At 46.0% G+C, this 17913-nt stretch overlaps 1 protein-coding gene across 4 annotated transcripts in view; it reads left to right on the top strand.

Moving 5' to 3' along the window:
* The first annotated feature begins 6983 nt into the window (after positions 1-6983).
* The window catches only part of LOC105477160 (zinc finger and BTB domain containing 5), a 50236-nt gene continuing 39306 nt past the window's right edge, over positions 6984-17913 (top strand). For 2 of the 4 annotated variants that reach the window (XM_071078024.1, XM_071078023.1), the window contains exon 1: positions 7258-7402. The gene's annotated coding sequence lies outside the window, so the exon portion shown is untranslated. The other 2 variants (XM_071078020.1, XM_011733536.3) reach the window with 2 other exon arrangements.

The following is a 17913-nucleotide window of genomic DNA, read 5'->3' as shown; positions in this document are numbered from 1 at the left end:
GATCCTCTCACCACAACCTCCGAGCTAACATACAGGTGTATGCCACCACAGCCAGCTTTTTTTTTTTTTTTCTTAATTAAAAAAAATTTTTTGTAGAGACTAGGTCTCACTATGTTGCCAGGGCTGGTCTCAGACTCCTGGGCTCAAGTGATCCTCCCACCTTGGCCTCCCAAAGTTCTGGGATTACAGGTGTGAGCCATTGCAGCTGGCCCAATCATGTTTTTATAGCAAAAATGTCCTGTCAAGAATCATGTGTTGCATTTAGCTCTCATAGCCCTTCCTCCCTTGGAAGGCTACCTTGCTTGGCCCCACTTCATGATTTTGGATTGAATTGTTCAGGGAAGGAAAAGGGAAGAAGAAGAAAGAAGAAATAAGGATGAAGAGCTTAATTGTGTGATTGTCTCCCCCCATTGATCATTTTTCTCACTAAACTTATTTGGGGTTAACAATAAACACTTTGGGGGTTAATAAACAAATTTATGTTTGTTTTGATCACTGCTTTATCTCCAACTCCTGAACATAGTAGACCCTCAATAAATATGGAATGAATTAATGAATGACACGGCAAAGAATGGGCCTGAATTATCACTAATCTTGGAAGCCTAGCACAGGGACTGGAACTCAAACATGTTTGGTAATGTTGGTTGAAATCAACTAGCATAGGGTTTACACATAACAGACTCTATAAATGTTTTTTGGTTGAATTAAAATGTGAACAGTTAAATCAAAGTTAAAGGTGACCAAGATAACAGTGGCTATGATGAGCCAAGTATAATTCTTAAGAGAAGTATCTTGGTCCCTTGTGATATAGGAACACATTGTATGGCCTTGTTACTCAAAGTGTGGTCCATGGAAACAGCAGCCTTGACATCACCTGGGAACTTGTTAGAAATGTAGGATCTCCAACCCTATCAAATCTTCTGAATGAGGATCTGCAGGTGATTCATGCGCACTTGAAGTTTAGGAAGCACAGTTGTACCAGACTGATTTCCTTTTAAGGCACATCTTTGCCAGTCAAATAAATTCTGTGAAAGTCCCCTGGATTGACTGTTTTGTAGCAAGGAGAAAAGGTGAAGAGTACAATACACCCACTGAAGCAAAAACTCCTAGAATTACCACAGGCAAGAATTCCAAATGACAGATATTCTATCCATGGAAGCAAAGTGTTGATGGTCGGGTAGGTGGGAAGGGGATCATACTATACCCCTGTGTTGTTTAATTATTTAACAGTTATTCAAAAGACACACCTATCACACCATGTACATATACATACGTGCCTGTATAACTGGGATGGGGCAGGATGGAGGGAGCCCTTCTTAGGCATTAACCAAAATGCAAAAACCTATAGTGGCCTCTTTTATTTTTTTATTTTATTTATTTATTTATTTATTTTTTGAGATAGAGTCTCATTCTTGTCGCCCAGGCTGGAGTGCAGTGGCGTGATCTGGGCTCACTGCAACCTCCGCCTCCCGGATTCAAGCAATTCTCCTGCCTCAGCCTCCTGAGTAGCCAGGATTACAGGCACCCACCACCACGCCTGGTTAGTTTTTATAGTTTTGGTAGAGACAGGGTTTCACCATGTTGGCCAGGCTGGTCTCGAACTCCTGACCTCAAGTGATCCACCCGCCTCAGCCTCCCAAAGTGCTGGGATTACAGGCGTGAACCACTGCGCCCGGCCAAGTGGCCTCTTTTATATTCAAATCGTGGATAATCACAGGCAGAATTTAACACATAATATTTTTTTGGAAATTTAGTTTGGAAATAATTCAGAGACACCTGGAGTTCTCTTTTAGTATCATTTTTCAGAGAAGGAAAATGGTTTTCCAGAGGGGGAAAGGAGAGGGAGAAAAGCAAAGTCCTCCTTTCCTTTCCTGGGGTAATATCTCCATCTGCTGGTGTTTCAGAATAACACTAACAAAGACCTGAAAAGGCTAGTCAGATTCCATAAAGCGACTCACCCTGTACTCTGGTCACCTAGGCTGGAGTGTAGCGGCGCGATCTCAGTTCACTGCAACCTCTGCCTCCCGGCTTCAAGCAATTCTCCTGCCTCAGCCTCCCGAGCAGCTGGAATTACAGGCGTGTGCCACCACGCCCAGCTAATTTTTCTATTTTTAGTTGAGACGGGGTTTCAACATGTGGATCAGGCTGGTCTCAAACTCCTGACCTCATGATCCGCCAGCCTCAGCCTCCTAAAGTGCTGGGATTACAGGCGTGAGCCATTTTTGTGTCCTGTTCTATGAATTCTCTATTTGTATCCTTTGCTTACTTTTACAGTTGGTTGTTGGTCTTACTGAGATACAGGAACTCTTTATATATTAAGGAACCTAGCCTTTTAAATCTATGTTATGGCCGGGCACATTGGCTCATGCTTGTAATCCCAGCATTTTGGGAGGCTGAGGCAGGAGGATTGCTTGAGGCCAGGAATTTGAGACCATCCTGGGCAACACAGTGAGACCCCATCTCTACAAAAAATAAAAACTTGCCAGGCATGATGGCACATGCCTGTAATCCCAGCTACTAGGGAGGCTGAGGCAGGAGGATTGCTTGAGCCCAGGAGGTCGAGGCTGTGGTGAGTCTATCATGCCACTGTACTCCAGCTTGGGTGACAGAGTGAGACTGTCTCTAAAAAAATTTTTTTTAAGTCTATGTTATATGTTGCAAATAGTTTTCTCTGTTCTTTGTCTTTCAATTATGGAATTTTTTTGCACAATTGAAAAATGTAAATTATTGTTTAGCTTCGTTTATCAGACTTTTTCTCTCAGGTTTTGTATTTTGTTTAAAAACGTCTACTTTACTCCAAGATTATAAAATACATTGTTTGGCCAGGTGCAGTGGCTCACATCTGTAATCACAGCACTTCGGGAGGCCAAGGTGAGCAGACCACCTGAGGTCAGGAGTTCAAGACCAGCCTAGTCAACATAGCGAAACCCCACCTCTACCAAAAAATACAAAAATTATCTGGACATGGTGGCGTGACCCTGAGTTCCAGCTCCTTGGGAGACTGAGGCAGGAAAATTCCTTGAACCTAGGAGGTGGAGGTTGCAATAAGCTGAGATCATGCCACTGCACTCCAGCCTGGGCGACAGAGCAAGACTCTATCTTTAAAAAAAAAAAAAAAAAAATTGTTCCAGGTTTTCTTCTTTTGCTATTATGGGTTAGTTTAAAAAATATCATATTTGATTAAATTGATATTAAATTTGTTGTAAAAAGTCAGGTGTTACCACTTGAGGGTAGTTGTCCATGTTCTCTGGCATTTTGAAGAATTGGACAAAGCACACAAACAAAGCAAGGCAGTGAAAGCAGACATTTATTTATTTATTTAATTATTGAGACGGAGTTTCGCTCTTGTTGCCCAGGCTGGAGTGCAATGGCATGATTTCGGCTCACCACAGACTCCACCCCCTGGGTTCAAGCAATTCTCCTGCCTCAGCCTCCCGAGTAGCTGTGATCACAGGCATGTGCCACCACACCTGGCTCATTTTTTATTTTTATTTTTGTTCTTTATCTTTTTTGAGATGGAGTCTCGCACTGTTGCCCAGGCTGGAGTGCAGTGGCGTGATCTCGGCTCACTGCAAGTTTTGCCTCCAGGGTGAACGCCATTCTCCTGCTTCAGTCTCCTGAGTAGCTGGGATTGCAGGCGCTCGCCACCTCGCCTGGCTAATTTTTCTCCTTTTGGTAGAGAAGGGGTTTCACCATGTTGGCCGGGCTGGTTTCAAATCCCTGACCTCAGGGGATCCGACTGCCTCGGTCTCCCAAAGTGCTGGGATTACAGGCATAAGCCACTGCACCCGGCCGGTATTTTCATATTTCAACTGTCAGGCAGAAAACGGAGGGCTTACAACTGCCACGGAGCAATTGCCACGCAGAAAAAGGTAGGGGTGAAAAGGAAGTAGCCTCTGATAACCAGTCAGCAGCAGTGGGTCTGAAGGTCACTGCCTCCAGATCCTGTTCCCCTGCCTCACAGGTAGATATCCAACTTACTTTTTCCATGACTGTCTTGCTTATTCTTTCAATATTATCTCCCCTTATGAATCTTAGAATTTAGTTGTCTAATTTCAAGAAGTATCTTATTGATACTTTTTTGGGGAAATATATAGATTACCTTAGGAATAATTTTGTCAGTGATTTGAAAATCTAAGCAACCTGAAATTCCAGGTTTTCCTAAATACTACTAAAGTAACAACACCTGTTGTAGGAACTAAATTGCTACATCTGTCTGTAAAACTAAAAATTAAGGAGGCCCTCTTTTTTTTTTAAACAGAGTCTCTCTCTCTCGCCCAGGTTGGAGTGAAGTGGCGCAATCTCGGCTCACTGCAACCTCCGCCTCCCGGGTTCAAGCAATTCTCCTGCCTCAGCCTCCTGAAAAGCTGGGATTACAGGCATGCGCCACCAAGCCCAGCTAATTTTTTGTATTTTTAGTAGAGACGAGGTTTCGCCATATTGGCCAGGCTGGTCTCAAACTCCTTACCTCAGGCAATCCACCGGCCTCGACCTCCCAAAATGCTGGAATTGCAGGCGTGAGCCACGATGCCCGGCCTAAGGAGGCCCTCTTAAAACGTCTCACCACCACCTCCACTCCTTCCCTGAATGACATTATGAACATTTGATAGTATCCTTTCACACTCAGCCAGCCATACATTCACAAACTTTTACGTGTACCTCCGCATGCAGGTACCTGTATGTATGTATGTATGTAAGTGTGTGTGTATATATGTATTTATTTATTTTTCTGAGATGGAGTCTTGCTCTGTCCTCCAGGCTGGAGTGCAATGGCGAGATCTCGGCTCACTGCAACCTCTTTCTCGCTGGTTCAAGTGATTCTCCTGCCTCAGCCTCACGAGTAGCTGGGATTACAGGCGCCCGCCACCATGCCCAGCTAATTTTTGTATTTTGTTAGTAGAGATAGGGTTTCGCCATGTTGGACAGGCTGGCCTCGAACTCCTGACCTCATGATCCACCCTCCTCGGCCTCCCAAAGTGTTAGGATTACAGGTGTGAGACACCGCGCCTGGCCGCAGGATTTTATTACTTTCGTTTTGCATCTATGGGAGCCTCAGTCATGAAGGAGTCACGATACTTACCAAATTTTTGTAATCTTTAGTTGCACATTTAGGTTTGTTCTCCACTCCCCCTCTCCCCCCACCCCCGCCCCTTGTACTAACAAAGCTGTGGTAAAGAGCCTTGGGTTTATTATTCCACATCTTTGTATTTGGGTAGCATATATTTCTAGAAAGGAATTGCCAGCTAGAAGGGAACAAACGCATGTTTTAAATTTTGATAGATACTACGAAGTGATAGTCAAACAGGGCATCAGTGATACTCCCGACCACAATATAGCAGGTGTCCACTTCCACACACTCCTAAGTTCTGAATATACAATTTTAAAAAGTTTTGTGAGCCTGTAAATCTGAGTAATCTAGGTCATGGCATTTACCTTTGAGAGCCACATACGCAAAAGAATCTCTCCTATTGGCTGGCTTACTGTCATCATTCCATATTTTCTTTATTTTACCAATGAATCTGGCAGTAAAATATGTGTGATGGCTATAGAGTGTCAGCGAATCTTAAGGAAAAGAATTAAACATCAGACTCCACCGAGGCCTTCAAGAAATCCATGCAAACAGGTTGCTTTTTGATATCAACACATCCAACCGGTAACTGAAGGGATGGAATCAGCTGTAGGGGTATCCGGTGTGTTCAATTCTGTAAAGCGGAGAGTTCCTCCCCCTGCCTCTCGCAACGAAATCTCACTCTGTGGCCTAGGCTGGAGTGCAGCGGCGCGATCTCGGCTTACTGCAACCTCCGCCTCCCGGGTTCAAGTGATTCTCCTGCCTCAGCCTCCCGAGTAGCTGGCTGGGATTACAGGCGCCCGCCACCTAATTCTTGCATTTTTAGTAGAGACGGGGTTTCACCATATTGGCCAGGCTGGTCTCAAACTCCTGACCTCAGGCCATCTGCCCGCCTCAGCCTTCCCAATTGCTGCGATTATAGGCGTGAGCCATCGCGCCTGGCCAGGAGTTCCATTTTTATGGGAGCTCCTCCAAGACCCTTAACCCCCACCCCCAGAACACAGCCATGTTCGCGAGCCTGCCTTTGTCTCCAGAGCCAAGCAGCGCTCCCAGACAAGCTGCACAGGAGAAGGGAGCTTTTTTCTGCCGTCCTCACCCGAAGAAAGGGGGCTTCTTCCCTGGCCCCTGTGCCCGATGCTGAGGGCTCGGGTTCTCTCTCCCAGTGTGCACCTGGAAACCCGAGCGTCGCCGCGGCGCTCGCACTTTTCAGATCGCGTCTCATACAAGTACGCGACCCTTCCACGTTTGGGACATGAATGGGAGAGCTTAGCGCTTCCTATTTTGTTTTTTGGGGTGCGGGTGATTATGAATCTGGGCACGGAGACGACAGGCTTATATGACCTGCGGCCCAGTGCGGGGCCAGGCGCCAGGCTCCTGTGGCGCCACCGTTTCCAGACGCGCAGCCACCCGGCTGGACGAGGGGCGGGGTCCGACCTTTTTTATTCGCCGTTTTTACCCTGGACTTCGGCTTAGTTCAACCTAAAGAGCCTCTTGGAATCTTATCTTTCCCAACATCCATGAAGTGGGAACTCAAATCTCCAACCCCGTACTTGTGTGTGTTCAGCGAAGGGAATTCACCCCGGGAGAAGAGCCCTGGGTCACTAAAGGGCCGGGCACCACGTGGGTGGAAAAATCCTTCAGGACCAGCCAATGGCGGTAAGGCTGCCCTGAGGGCCCGCCTCTCGGGCGCCCTCAGACTTCACGCAGTCGTTGTTATGATTGGCGGAATTAGGCGGAAAGCCCGCTTGCCTAAACCACAGAGGGTTTTGATTGGTTGCAGCGAACAGCTGCATTTCTATAGTCCAAACCTGGAGCGGTTTAGTGATAAATCCCGCCCTAAAAGGCATTTGTTAACCGTTGTACGTGTTGTAAGGCAAAGGGTGATTGGTCAGAGAGCTCACGGAATCAGTCGGTAGTAAACACAACCAGACTCCAGGGACCGTGGATTGGTCAGTTTTTCTGGGGGCCAAAGAAATTCCTCCGGGTTCCGCGCGCCGGCTGGCTGCATTCCTACCCCGGCCCCGCCCTCCCCGTTGCTGATTGGTTGTAACCCCACCGGGGGAGGAGGAAAAGGGCGGAGTAGGCGCTCTTGCATTACGTCACTTCCGTTTATCCTCAGGCGCCGCCGCGGTGTTCTCGGAGTGCCGCGGCGAACTGGCTGAAGGAGCTAGGGTACTAGAGGCGGGGTGGGAGGGGGGCGGGCGGAAGGGGGAGGAAGTCCCATAACGGAGACGCAGGTCTGGACGTTCCCACCTCCTCTGACACTGCCGAGTCCGATCGGAGAGGGGTCACCGCCTCCTTCAGCGAGGAGGAGGGGGGCGGAGCCCGGCTCAGGTGAGGAGACCCCGTCAGGGAGTGTCGTGATGGCGGGCGCGCTCACGTGGGGAAGGTTGAGCACCAGGGGCGCGCCAAGGCGTCGGGGAGCGCGCAGACGTGTACTGGTGCCCCCAGCCTACCCTGACTGTGTTCCTGAGGGGGCATTGTTACCGTCAGAGCGAAGGGGCCAGGCGCGTTCTTCTGCGCAGGCGTCCCCGGTGTCCCGACGCCAGGCTGTCTGCAGGCTGGGGCGGGAGCTGGTACCCCTGCGGATCTCTGGCTGGCTACGTAGGTTCCCGAATGGGGTGGGAAAGGCCTCAGGCCCAACGGCCTGGTGGAATGAAGAGAGGATCTGCTGCCTTGCGGGATGGGGTCGGACGGCTCCCTTGCCCCCATCCTGGGTCTTCTTGAGCGACGAGGTTTGATTTCACCAGAGCAAAGCCATAGGCAAACTGCCATCGGGAGCCGGCGGCCGATCCTGGAGGGGTGGAGCCAGTGTTTTGGAATGCACCAACTTGTTAAGAGAGGATTGAAGTGTTTAATAGGCATTTATTGAATGCCCATTACTCCCAGGCTTCGTGCGAGGAGCTGTGGGGGATGCGGTGGTTAGACACTGCTGTCCCATGTTCTCCTGTTTGGAGGACAGATTTGTATGTCAATAATAAAAGGCAGTGAATTAAGGGGAGTTGAAGGTTAGTTTTTTCCTTTAAAAACGGCCATTTTTTAATTAAGTCAGCATTCTGGCATAGTGAAGGGTACTATGGAAACTAATTTTCTGAACAGAAGACAAATCCTAAATAATTTGGAGGAAAAAATTTAGGTGAAAGCACAGTAAAGTCTTGATTCCTAAGTAGTAGTCTCTGACTCTAGTTAACTTGAATAGAAGAAACTCTTCACCTTCAAAAATTGAAGCAAAAAATATTCCAAAGCATATTCTCTTATTTTTCACTTGTATTAAGTAGAAGACGTTACAGGCTTTTCTTTAGAAGTTGAAGAGAATGCTGTGCCTTAGTCATTATTGGTAATTTGTTGTGCTAGTATGGGCTGTTGTGCCTTAGATGTAAAAGGCTGGGTAGAACTTGCTTTTCATTTGCCTAAACTCTTGTGATATCTGTGGTGACGGTGGTTGGCAGTAAGCTAATAGTTCAGAGGGAAAAGACCAGATGGGAAGAAGAGAAGGATTTTAGAGAAAAGCCCCTAAGCCAAAGGAAACCGTTCACTGTTCCTTTTAACCCTTCTGGAAATCTCATCAAATTTGGGAAGATTGACCTGGCCACCACAGCCAGCTTGGTGACCTTACAGGTAAGACTGCCTGGGTGGGGACCTGTTCTGGGCCCTTGGGTTTTGCTGAATAAGCAGACTCTTTTTTTGAGGAGTCCTGAAGTCAACCTGTTTACTAGAGATTTGCACCTTTCCCTAAAAGTTGTGTCAAAACTTTTAGTTAGCTGAAGATGCTGGATTTTGGTTAATTGATATGTCTGTAGCAAAATTCTGAAAATGGTAAGATTTGGAGGAAAGGCATCTTACAAGCTTAAGAGTGAACGCTCTCAAAAGAGACTCACAAGACTGTCCCCAAAGTGGAAGTAATAAAAAATCACTAGGATATCAAATAGTAGTTAAAGAACTCAGCATGAATTATATCAAATTGGAGACTTAAAAAAATCTTGTGTTCAGTGAATTTGACAAAACCTGGTGTAGTGCTGACAGAGAATTTTGAATCTGGCTCACATTCGTTTTGGAAATGGAAAAAAGAACCCAAGGTATTGATTCTATGTTAGGTTTCAACTTTTTTTTTTTTTTTTTTGAGACGGAGTCTCGCTCTGTCGCCCAGGCTGGAGTGCTATGGCCGGATCTCGGCTCACTGCAAGCTCCGCCTCCCGGGTTCACGCCATTCTCCTGCCTCAGCCTCCCGAGTAGCTGGGACTACCGACGCCCGCCACCGCGCCCAGCTAGTTTTTTGTATTTTTTAGTAGAGAGGGGGTTTCACCGTGTTAGCCAGGATGGTCTCGATCTCCTGACCTCGTGATCCGCCCGTCTCGGCCTCCCAAAGTGCTGGGATTACAGGCTTGAGCCACCGCGCCCGGCCTCAACTTTTTTTTTCATGTGAATTAATTTTAAATACTTTCCCTCTGTCAGTTTTAAGCATGTGATTTTTCTTTTACTGTATGTAATATTTCTCAAATATGGATGTTGTCTAGTAGAGCCAGTTTTGTTAGCGTAGCGGGTGGGATGGAATGTAGCACTACACTGCCTTTTGTCTAAGTGTGAAGTGAACTTCTCATCTCCTAAAAGACTAGCTGTTTCTGAGTGAACTATTGTTCTTTACATATGTTTTCATCATTTTCACCACTGAATAGTGGCTTTTAATTTCAAGATCCAGTTTTGGAGGTGCCTTTCATTTTATTAGTTATACATATATTTCCTAAAAGCTTTGATTTATCTTGACATCCCAAACAGATTAGGAACTGTGTTGGACTACTTACTATAATAGATATTCTTACTCTCCAAGATTATTTTATTGGTGATGTTGGATTTTTCTTAACCACTTTGCCAACAGGAGTGATGCGCCACCCACCACCCTCCACCCACTCGGACCACTTGTGTTACAGCTTGTACCCGCATTTAGTGGTTCCCAAACCCTTGTCCCTTGTTCAAGAAGAACGAGATTACTCTGACAATTCGAAGGGTGAGGAGGGCAGAGAAGAATTTTATTGAGTGCCTCAGAGAAGAGGACATTCAGGGGTGGTCCCCCACCCCTGCAGTCAGGTGGCTTCTTTCCCAGTGTGGCTGGTTCTGGGGCTTCTTAGGGACTCAGAATGGGGAGTGTGTGCTGATCGGTTTCTGAGTATGCAAAAAGGTTAAAGGGAAGGCCGGTATGGTGGCTCACGCCTGTAATTGCTGCAGTTGTGGAGGCTGAGGTGGGCAGATTGCCTGAGGTCAGGAGTTCGAGGCCAATCTGGCCAACATGATGAAACCCTGTCTCTACTAAAAATACAAAAATGAGCCCAGCATGGTGAAGTGCGCCTGTAATCCCAGCTACTCGGGAGGCTGAGGCAGAAGAATCGATTGAGCCTGGGAGGCAGAGGTTGCATTGAGCTGAGAGCCTGCCACTGCACTCCAGTCTTGCAGACAGAGTGAGACCCTGTCTCAAAAAAAAAAAACAAGGTTAAAGCAAAGACACCACTCAAAGGTGGGTACGACAGTGTAGAAAACCAATTAGGAAAGGGGTAGGTATATGTAAAATAGGTGAAAGTTGGGGATCAATCAGAAGAAAGCACATCAAACGGGAAGACAGGTTCTCAATCTGGTCCATGGATTTGACTTGTAGCTTGGCTTTCAGGCTTTAAACTGTCTTTGGCTTGGAGGTAGGGTTTCCCTGGGGATGTGCCCCTATCTGCCTAGGCATTTGTCTGTCTCCTGCCTCTATCATTAGTAGTCATTGGCAGTCGGTTTTCCTTCTTCCTTGAAGACAGGATACCGTAACTAAGCATTATGCCATAGCTCAATTGGCAGTTTTTTTCCTAGTGTTACATGAAATAATGCGTTTTATAATCACAGACATCTTAGATTTTTTTTTTTTTTTTTGAGACGGAGTCTAGCTCGCCCAGGCTGGAGTGCAGTGGCCAGATCTCAGCTCACTGCAAGCTCCGCCTCCCGGGTTCACGCCATTCTCCTGCCTCAGCCTCCCGAGTAGCTGGAACTACAAGCGCCTGCCACCTCGCCTGGCTAGTTTTTTGTATTTTTTAGTAGAGACGGGGTTTCACTGGGTTAGCCAGGATGGTCTCGATCTCCTGACCTCGTGATCCGCCCGTCTCGGCCTCCCAAAGTGCTGGGATTACAGGCTTGAGCCACCGTGCCCGGCCGTACAGACATCTTAGATTTAATAAAATTTAGTAAAATTAATAGACTTTTAGCCCAGGTGGCACACACCTGTAGTCCCAACTACTTGGGAGCCTGAGGCAGGAGGATCACTTGAGTTCAAACCAGCCCAGGCAACATAGTAAAATCCTGGCTCCCTGCCCCCCATAAAGAGTCTTTTGTACCCAACTAATTCATTATAATTGTAACCAGTGAATTTTCCTATTTTCCTAACTTGCTTTCCTGCTCTGGAAAATGTTTGTCACTGAAAAGAAGCCTATCGAGAGTGATATTTTTCCTTATATAAATGGAAATTAACAAATAAAATGTTCATTTTACAGATTTTAAAGGATGACTAAGTGATAGGTCTACTCTTTGGAAATTATACTTGGTCATCTGTTACTTTGTATGATAACAGGTTTACAAATGCCTTTATTCCTAATTTATTTTTTTTTTGAGACAGCGTCTCACTCTGTCACCTAGGCTTGAGTGCAGTGGTGCAATCTGATTTCAGCTCGATGCAACTTCCGCCTCCTGGTTTCAAATGATTCTTGTGTCTCAGCCCCCCGAGTAGCTGGGACTATAGCTCGTGGCACCATGCCCCACTAATTTTTGTATTTTTTGATGGAGACAGGGTTTCACCATGTTGGCCAGGCTGGTCTTGAACTCCTGACCTCAAGTGATCCACCTGCCTCAGCCTCCCAAAGTGAGTGATTGCGGGCATGAGAGCCACTGCACCTGGCTGATTGCCAATTTCTTAAGTTTAAAATGCTTAAGGTGAGTTGCTCCCCTTTTTTTCTATGCTTGATATTGTTGACATGGTATAATTAATTTTTCAGTACATCTTAATTAGTCAATTATAATGTAAAATCCACTCAACCATCTTCCTCTAAAAATGCAAGGCTTTCACCTTTATAGTCGTTATGTTTTAGTCTTTTTTGCAAAGAGAATTTGAGGAAGAAAGACCGGGAAAAGAAAATCCAGTGTTTGGGCATTCCGTTGTGGGAGGAGCCCAGAAATGCTACAAAAATCTAAACACGTTTAAGTTACTTACATTGTACTTATTTTGAATAGATGATCAAAAGCAATTCTGCAGGTCAAGTATAGGTCACTTGCTGAGCATTATTGATTTGATAAATGATTGAGAAGTGAAGGCATATACTGCTTTGAAAGTAAACTAGGTGTAAGAAATGGATTAAGTCCATTTTCATCTTCTCTTTTGGAAAGGCACCATAATAATAGTGCTCCAATGCTTTGTCATAGTTTTCATCTTGATAAAAGTTTAGTTTTTTTTTTTTCTTTCTACTTTGTTCTGTTTTGCTTTTGAGATAGGGTCTTGCTCTGTCACCCAGGCTGGAGTGCAGTGGGATGGTCATAACTCACTGCAGCCCCAATCTCTTGGGCTCAAGCAACCCTCTCACACCCAGCCTCCCAAGTAGCTGGAACTACAGGCATGCACCACCACGCCCAGCTAATTTTTGTAGTTTTTGTAGAGGTGGGGGTCTCCCTATGTTTCCCAGGCTGGTCTTAGACTCCTGGACTCAAACATTTCTCCCACCTTGGCCTCTCAGCATGTTGAGATTATAGACGTGAGCCACCATGCCCTGCACCCAGCTAATTAAAAAGTAATTTTGTAAAGAAGAGGTTTCACTGTGTTGACCAAGCAGGTCTCAAATACCTGGCTTCAAGTGAGCCTCCCGCCTCAGCCTCCCAAAGTACTGGGATTACAGGTGTGAGACCCTGCATCTGGCCTAATTTTTTTGGGAGGGGGGAGTGTTCGCTTTTGTTGCCTAGGCTGGAGTGCAATGGCGCGATCTTGGCTCACTGCAGCCTCCCCCTCCCGGGTTCAAGCGATTCTCCTGCCTCAGCCTCCCAAATAGCTGAGATTACAGGCGTGCGGCACCATGCCCGGCTATTTTTTTATTTTTAGTAGAGACAGGGTTTCTCCATGTTGGTCAGGCAGGTTTCGAACTTCTGACGTCAGGTGATCTGCCCACCTCAGCCTCCCGAAGTGCTTGGATTACAGGTGTGAGCCACCGTGCCTAGCCAGACTATTTTTTTTCATTAAGAAATAAGTTTCTTGGCCAGGCCCAGCTCTTTGGGAGGCTGAGGTAGGTGGATCACAAGGTCAGTAGCTTGAGACCAGCCTGGCCAATATGGTGAAGCCCTATCTCTATAAAAATAAAAAAAAATTAGCTGGGCATGGTAGTGCACGCCTGTAAGGCCAGCTACTCGGGAGGCTGAGGCAGGAGAATTGCTTGAACTGGAGGTTGCAGTGAGCTGAGATTGTGCCACTGCACTCCAGCCTGGGTGACAGAGTGAGACTCCACCTGAAAAAAAAAGGAATAAGTTTCTTTATCTGTCAGGGGCAAAAGACAATGAAAGACATGTTTAAAAATTGTTTGTGCTACACATCAATTGGGATCGGAAAGAAAAGAACAATTTTTTTTTTTGAGATGGAATTTTGCTCTTGTTGCCCAGGCTGGAGTACAGTGGTGCGATCTTGGCTCACTGCAACCTCTGCCTCCCAGGTTCAAGCGATTCTCCTCCTGCCTCAGCCTCCCGAGTAGTTGGGATTACAGGCATGTGCCACCACGCCCCACTAATTTTTTGTATTTTTAGTAGAGACGGGTGTTCTCCATGTTGGTCAGGCTGATGTCAAACTCCTGACCTCAGGTGATCCACCTACCTCAGCCTCCCAAAGTGCTGGGATTACAGGTGTGAGCCACTGTGCCCTGCCAAGAAAACATTTTTTAAAATTGTTTAAAGATTTTGGGGGGCAACTGGGATGGGTGGCAGACAGCATTTTCTAGGGTGTCAAGACATTCAGATTTCTTAAACATATTAAAATACATGTCTCAGATTTACAGGCAGCTAAAAGAAGCCACTAATAGTTGGTTTTTATGGACTTTTAGATGCGTTTGTGAAACTTTTATGATATTTAAAGTGTTAACTGGCTAAAGATGTTCTTTGATGTAGCTATTAAAGTGGCAAGCTAGTTATTTAAAATTTTAGGAAAATGTAGCACAAGAGAAAAGGAAATTTCTAGACAGGTACAGTGCAAGTATAAAATTCTAGCAGGATGGGCCAGGCCCAGTGGCTCATGCCTGTAATCCCAGCACTTTGGGCGGCTGAGGCAGGCAGATCACAAGGTCAGGAGTTCAAGACCAGCCTGACCAACATGGTGAAACCCTGTCTCTACTAAAAATACAAAAAAAAAAAAAAAAAAAAAAATAACCGGGCATGGGTGTGTGCGTCTGTAGTCCCAGCTACTCGGGAGGCTGAGGCAGGAGAATCACTTGAACCCGGGAGTCAGAGGTTGCAATGAGCCGAGATCATGCCACTGCACTCCAGCCTGGTGACAGCAAGACTCCGTCTTAAAAAAAAAAAAAAAAATTCTAGCAGGATGAGGCAGTTACATTTGCCATAAATTATTTTGAAGTTTCAATGTAGTGCTTTCAGACTCTATCATGTAAGTGACTTCCTGTGGCATGTCAGTCTTTAAGGCAGCACTCTGCTAGTGGGTCACTTCATTGGTCTGTTCTTGTGTTGCTATAAAGAAATACTGGGTAGCTTATAAAGAAAAGAGGCTTGGCCGGGCGCGGTGGCTCACGCCTGTAATCCCAGCACTTTGGGAGGCCGAGACGGGCGGATCACGAGGTCAGGAGATCGAGACCATCCTGGCTAACACGGTGAAACCCCGTCTCTACTAAAAAATACAAAAAACTAGCCGGGCGAGGTGGCGGGCGCCTATAGTCCCAGCTACTCGGGAGGCTGAGGCAGGAGAATGGCGTGAACCCGGGAGGCGGAGCTTGCAGTGAGCTGAGATCCGGCCACCGCACTCCAGCCTGGGTGACAGAGCGAGACTCCGTCTCAAAAAAAAAAAAAAAAAAAGAAAAGAGGCTTAATGGCTCACAGTTCTACAGGCTGTACAAGCATGGTGCCAGTACCTGCTTGACTTTTGGGGAGGCCTCAGGAAACTTTTACTCATGGCAGAAGGTGAAGTGGGAGCAGGCGTGTGACAAAGAAGTGTGGCACCTTCCTACCCTCTCACTGCAGCTTGCTCCAAAGCACTGAGACAGTGAAAGAGATCTAACCTAACCAACTCCATCTTGGTTCTAACTCCAAACTGTCCTTGTTCATTCCTGGGCATAGGCTGAACTAACTTTGGGAGGAACTTAGGTTATAGTTTATAGTTTTTGAAAACAAAGACAATAACAGTCCTTTCCCAAAACCTCCTACTTGCCTGGGGAGGACTGCCTTTGTAGGACTAACAGTAGCCACGAGATTAGAAATTATGGCTCATGCCTGTAATCCGAACACTTTGGGAGGCCAAGATGGGTGGATCACCTGAGGCCAGGAGTTGGAGACCAGCCTGACCAACATGGTGAAACCCTGTCTCTACTAAAAATACAAAAAATTAGCCGGTCTTGGTGGTGTATGCCTATAGTCCCTGCTACTCAGGAGGCTGAGGCAGGAGAATCGCTTGAACCCGGAAGGCGGAGGTTGCAGTGAGCCAAGATCATGCCATTGCAATCCAGCCTGGGCAACAAGAGTGAAACTCCATCTCAAAAAAAAAAAAAAAAAAAAAAAGAAAAGAAATTATGGTTTAGGAGTCACGCAGCTGGAGGCTACCAGATTCTGACCCTCCCTAAACTGCTCCTAAGATCAATGCTTGAGATATCTTGCAGACCCCAGCATTTGATGAATCAACTGGCACCACCCAGATCAATAAACTGGCTCATCTAATCTTGTGGCCCCCACCCAGGAACTGACTCAGCAGAAGAAGACTCCTTTTGATGTCATCTCTGACCTGACCAGTCAGCACTCCCAGCTCACTGGCTTCCCCCCAACCCACCAAGTTGTCCTTAAAAAACGCTGATCCCCAGATGCTCAGGGAGACTGATTTGAGTAATAAATAAAACTCTGGTCTCTTGCACAGCCGGCTTTGCGTGAATTACTCTTTCTCTATTGCAGTTCCCCTATGTTGATAAATCACCTCTGTCTAGGCAGGGGGCAAGGTGAACCCATTGGGCAGTTACAGTGGGAGAAGATAAAGCTCGTCCTGCTTCCTCCTAGTCTTCCAGACTGAGATCTGTTGACATTGGGGTCTGTGGTCTGTGATGGTAGCATGTGGTATTAGCAATGAAAGGATTTAAGTAAAAGAATGGGAGAAGAAAAACCCTTCCTGCCACCTCTTCAGAGCACTTGCTCTCATTTTCATTCCCTTCACTGTCATTTTATACACATCTTTTCACCCGCACCTCCAGCCCTTAACCCTGACCCTGCCTTTCAGCTCCATCCCTTTACTCCCTCCAGTTCCCTAGTCCTTATTCCTAGCCCTTGTTCATGCTCACAACTACATTCTTTTTATTTTTTTATTTTTAATTTTAATAGAGATGGGAACTTGCTATATTGGACAGGGCATTCTTGAACTCCTGGCCTCAGTCCTCCCACTTTGGCCTCCCAAAGTGCTGGCATTACAGGCGTGAGCCACTGTGCCCAGCCTCAGCTACATCTGTTCCCTCCCCTGAGTGTCCTCTCATCAGTCACTGAGCCCATGTCTTATTGGAGGTTGTTCTCATTACAGCAAAGTGAGATTTTGTACCTGGACATGGGTTCATACAGCTTCTTCTTCAGTTATTGAACTAGTTGGGTAATGTTGGTCCTAGAAATGAGTAGACAGTCACTGCTTGGGAGTCATACATAAGAGATAATATTTGTAAAGTACCTATAGAACCTGACTTTTGGTAGGTATTCAACCTTCTCATCTTCCCCCTGCATCACCCAGCTAATAGAAACATAGTAGTAAGTGATGGTGCAGTGTTAATTAACAAGGCACTGGTGCTTTGGCAGTTTGCCACCACAGTAACAGGTTTAAAGGATACTCTGTGAGTGATCCCAGGAGGCTACGTTATTGCCAGGGAAAGGCTGGGCACTTTATTCCACAAATTTGAGTAACTCAACATATGTGTAAGTTGAAGGCTGCCTTTGCACTAAAGTTTCATTTATCTTATATATATGTGTGTATATATACACACATATATATAAGCACACACACATATATATTATTATTATTATTATTATTTTTAGAGAGGGTCTCACTCTGTTGCCCAAGGTGGAGTGCAGTGGCATGATCTCAGGTCATAAGCCTCTGCCTCCTGGGTTCAAGCGATTCTCCTGCCTCCGCCACCCAGAGTAGCTGGGATTCCAGGTGTACGCCACCACACTCAGCTAATTTTTGTGTTTTTTAGTAGAGATGGGGTTTTGCCATGTTGCCTGCCCAGGCTGGTCTGGAACTCCTGAATTCAAGTGATCCACCCACCTCGGCCTCCCAAAGTGCTGGGATTACAAGCACAAGCCACTGCACTGGGCCTATCCTAAATTTTTGAAGAATGAGAGTCTGCGTACATGAGTTTCTTCATAAATGTAAAACTTAAGTGGTAGTCAGACTTTTGCCCTTAGAATTCCATTACACATGTAAAAATTATTGATGACTCCAAAGAGCTTTTTTGCAAGTTATAGTTTTCAATATTTAACATATTGGAAATTAAAGTTGAGAAAAAAATTAAGTACTGCATTTATTTGTTAAAAAAGTATATGTGAACATAAAAACATTTTTATAAAAAAGCGGTTTTAAAAAAGTAGTGAAGAGAGTGACTTTTCTTTAA

Source organism: Macaca nemestrina, chromosome 14, assembly GCF_043159975.1.
Source record: "Macaca nemestrina isolate mMacNem1 chromosome 14, mMacNem.hap1, whole genome shotgun sequence".
Lineage (NCBI taxonomy): Eukaryota > Metazoa > Chordata > Mammalia > Primates > Cercopithecidae > Macaca > Macaca nemestrina.
Note: the sequence above shows the minus strand (reverse complement) of the source record. Positions and strands in the feature narration are given on the sequence as shown.